This window comes from Saccopteryx leptura, chromosome 3 (assembly GCF_036850995.1).
Source record: "Saccopteryx leptura isolate mSacLep1 chromosome 3, mSacLep1_pri_phased_curated, whole genome shotgun sequence".
Classification (NCBI taxonomy): domain Eukaryota; kingdom Metazoa; phylum Chordata; class Mammalia; order Chiroptera; family Emballonuridae; genus Saccopteryx; species Saccopteryx leptura.
The window spans coordinates 351317446-351321883 of record NC_089505.1 but is presented as its reverse complement, the minus strand read 5'-3'; the positions used below and the strand labels follow the sequence as shown (position 1 = coordinate 351321883).

General features: G+C 36.4%; 1 pseudogene; it reads left to right on the top strand.

The window, feature by feature from the left end:
- Nucleotides 1–2195: 2195 nt before the first annotated feature.
- On the top strand, nucleotides 2196–2670 carry LOC136398582 (vesicle transport protein SFT2A pseudogene; annotated as a pseudogene).
- Nucleotides 2671–4438: the final 1768 nt, after the last annotated feature.

Sequence of the window (4438 nt, the reverse complement as noted above, 5' to 3'; positions counted from 1 at the left end):
GCATGTCAACATTTGCATCATAAGGGTGCCAGAAGGAGAAAAGAGAGAACAAGAAATTGATAACCTATTTAAAAATAATGATGAAAAATTTCCCTAACCTGGTGAAGGAAATAGACATACAATTCCAAGAAGTACTTAGAGTCCCAAAAAAGATGAATCCAAAGAGGTCCACACCAAGACACATCATAATTAAAGTGAAAAAGGTTAAAGACAAAGACAGAATTTTAAAAATACCAAGAGAAAACAGTTAGTTACCTATAACGGAGCTTTCATAAGACTGTCAGTTGATTTCTCAACAGAAACTTTGCAGGCCAGAAGAGATTGGCAAGACATATTCAAAGCTAATGAAAAGCAAGAACCTGCAACCAAGATTACTCTGCCCAGCAAAACTATCATTTAGAATCAAAGGACATACCAGGAGTTACCTAGACAAGACAAAGCAAGAGGAGTTCATCAACATCAAACCAGTATCACATGAAATGTTAAAGGGTCTTCCAGAAGAGAAAAGAGAAAGAAAAAAATATAAACAATAAAATGGCAATAAATACATGTATCTATCAGCAGCTGAATATAAAAAACAAAAGTACAAGCAGAACAGAGACAGACTCATATATACAAAGAACATTTTGATGGTTGCCAGATAGGAGGGGTATTGGGGGCCCGGGTGAAAAAGGTGGAGAGATTAAGGAGTATAAATTGGTAGTTACAGAATAGTCATGAGGATGTAAAGTACAGTACAGAGCATAGGAAACATAATAATATTATAATAACTATGTAAGGTGTCAGATGGATATGAGATTTACTGGGATGATCAATTAGTAAATTATACAACATATATAAAACTATATGTTACTGTTTTGAATGCTATTTTTTTTGGGGGGGGTGGATGTTGGAGATTACTTTTGGTTTTCTTTTTGTTTTAAAAATACTTCCATAATGTTCACTACCTACTATATCTACCTGGTAGTCAAGGTCCTTTATGATCTAAGCTTTATTATCTCTCAATTTCCTTTTCGGCCATGCACACTCAGCTTCTTTGTGCAGTATACCTTCACCAAATAGAATTTACTAAATCCTCACATGAGCCTTGCTATATCACATTTCCATGCTGATTTCAGCATAGATAAAAAGTTGTTGTTACAACTGAAGAACAACAAGAGAGTAGGCAAAGAACTTGAGTAGACATTTCTCCAAGAATATACAAATGGCCTAGAAGAACATGAATAGATGTTCAACATCATTAGTCACTGGGAAATGCAAACCAAAACCAGAATAAGATATGTACCAAGATGACTAATAAAGTTAGATAGGACAAGGGTCTCAAGGTCTGGGCCATTCGTTCTACATGCTATTCTTTCTCTATGGTAAAATGTAACACAGCATTTTGCAGACCAGCTATAAACATGATAAGCTTGACAAGAACCCAACCTGATAATTGCAGTCAACTACCCAGAAGAAGTCAACTTGTAATTGACCAAATAAGGTATATAAGCAACTGCTAAGTCTTCCTTGGGGGATACAGAGCTTTGAATATTAAACCCTTTTCTCCTTTACTTGCTACAAGTAAATAAAACTACCTTGCAACAACCACATCTTGTTGTTAGAGCACCCCTAGGGGTGAACCTCTAGAATTTGGTTACAGTAATAAAACACAAAAAAAGAAAATAATAAATGTTGTCGAGAATATGGAGAAATTGGAACCCTCATGCATTCTGATGAAACTCTAAAATGATGGGAAGGTGAAATGGAAAAGACATTTGGCTGTTCCTCAAAAAGCTAAATAAAGAATTGCTGTATGACCCAGCCATTCCCTTCCTAGGTCTGTATCAAAAAGAACTGAAAATGGGGATTCAAACAGATTTATTTGCCCATGTTCATTGCAGCATTACTCACAAAAGCACACCCATGTGTCCATCTACAGATGACTGAGTAAACACAATGTATGTACATACCATGGAATATTATTAAGCCTTAAAAAGGAATGAAATCCTGATGCATGCTACAAACATGAATGAACCTTGGAAACATCGTGTTAAGTGAAATAGACATAAAAGACTATTATATGAACCTTCTATGAAATATAAGAATACTCATAATCACAGAGGCAGAAAGTGGTTTAAAGATTACCATGATTTCCTAGTGATCAGGAAGGGTGGGTGAAGGAAAAGCTGCCTGTGTGGCCCAGGAAAATGGCCATGGAGAAGCTGTGGAGGGTCCTGAGCAGCCTTGGTGACAAAGAGAGGGCCCGACAGCACAGGTCTCAGATGTCTTGTCCCTCAATTTCAACACCTGCTTGAAGGGGTTTGGCATTGGCTTTGTATGCAGCACTTTTGTTCCATCCTTGGATCTGGATTGCTGTGGCTTCCCAGCACATACATTTTTTTGTGGTGTTTTATTCCCTGGGAAATATTGCTGCATTAGCCAGTATGAGCTCTTTGATGGATTCCATGAATCAACTGGAGAAAATGTTTGAATCAAGATTGCTTGCAACAATTATTATTTTCTATTGTTTGCTATTTACCTGTGTGCTGCTCTTTGGTGACATATGAAGGGACTGGTTTTATAGTCCTGCATATTGTACTTCTTATGAATGGCCTGGTGTGGTACCTGTCATATATCCCAGATGCAAGAGATACAGTAATTAAATGTAATTCTTCTCTCATAGTTTGAAAATCATAAACTCTGAAAAGGGCACTTGGAAGTTGTGCGGTGGGTTTGGTGAAGTATGCTTTTTCTGATACAATAATCACTCCAAAACAACTGCAGTGACAGTTGAAGACCTTTTGTGTTCTGGCACAAACTGCATGCTTGATTAAACTGTTAAATGTTTGTAACTTAAATTCATTGGTGTGTCATTAATACATTCTTCCAAAGATAAAGAGATTTTAATCATCACCACTTGTAAAATATTTTTAGCTATTCTTTTTAGTCTTTTCAAAATAGCTTTGGGATGTGATTATTTAAGGATAAAGCTGTGCAGTAAGACACTCAGCTTTGTTTGGCCCCTTTAAAATGCTGACATTTTAAAATAGCTTCTTAAAAACAAAATAAATGTGAAAGTTTTAACATTAAGCTAAAGATTGCTGTTTATGTGTCATAGAAGGCATATATAAGTGTTTACAATTTTTAAATAAACCCAAGCTTGTAAAAAAAAATTTACCAAGAGGTGGGAGAAGGGGTAAGGGGAAATACTGTTCAATGTTTCTAGTTTCTGTTTGGGTGATGAAAGAGGTTTTGAATTGGATAGTGATAGTTACGCAGCATTTTGAGTGTAATTAATGTCATTGAATTGTACACTTCAAAGAAGGTTACTGTTGCCAAATTAAAAACAAAAGAAAAGGAAATCAACAGAAGGAGATACGGAGAAACAAGTTATGTTAAGACCCAAAGGTGGCACTAACTATTGCAGTGTTTACATCTCCTATACTTTTCTAGCTGTTTTTATATGTTAAATCACTGAATCTTCACACCATCAGTATTATTTTCCCACCGCATCAATAAGAAGATGAGGCACAGGAAGTTAAATGACTGGGAGCATCACCAGGGTTGTGATGGAGGCAGTTTGTCTCTAAAACCCAAGCTGTAACCATGCTTGCATTTTAACCACATTACTGCCTCTGCCCATCGTGGAGTTCCATGCTGAATGAAATGAACCTAGAACTATGGGAAGTAGATAGTAGGAGAAGTCAGTCTATTTCTTGTTCACTCTGTTTTCTGGTTTTTAAAATTTTTTTTGGCCTGACCTGTGGTGGCACAGTGGATAAAGCATCGACCTGGAAATGCTGAGGTCACCGGTTCGAAACCCTGGGCTTGCCTGGTCAAGGCACATATAGGAGTTGATGCTTCCAGCTCCTCCCCCCTTCTCTCTCTCTGTCTCTCCTCTCTCTCTGTCTCTCCCTCTCCTCTCTAAAATGAATAAATAAATAAAAATTTAAAAAAATTAAAAATTTTTTCCACTGATTTGTGAGAGAAGAAAAGGGGAAAGAAAGAGAGACACACACACATCAGCTCGTCTTGTCATTTCACTTGGATGTTTGTTCTATTTAGTTGTGTACTCATTAATTGCTTCTTGCATGTTCATGGACTGAGGGTTAACCTGTGACCTCTGGCACACCGGGTTGATGCTTTATCCACTGAACCACCTGGCCAGGGCCTGTTCACTCTGGTTCTATAAGAAATAAACTTTACAAATATAATAATTCGCAAGTGACAAATTTTATTTACTTTTGGTATGTATACTGCCTTCCCAAGTGATTTTTCAGTAAGTGTGAAGATATGATAACTCTTTTTTATCTGATAGAGTAATTGAATACTTTCCACAGTTTTTATAGCAATTGATAATCAATTAAGTTAAATAGATATTTTTCAATGTTTTATTGAGGTATAAATGAACAATGAAATTAAGGCATTTAAGATAAATGTATCCACTGGGAAAGGG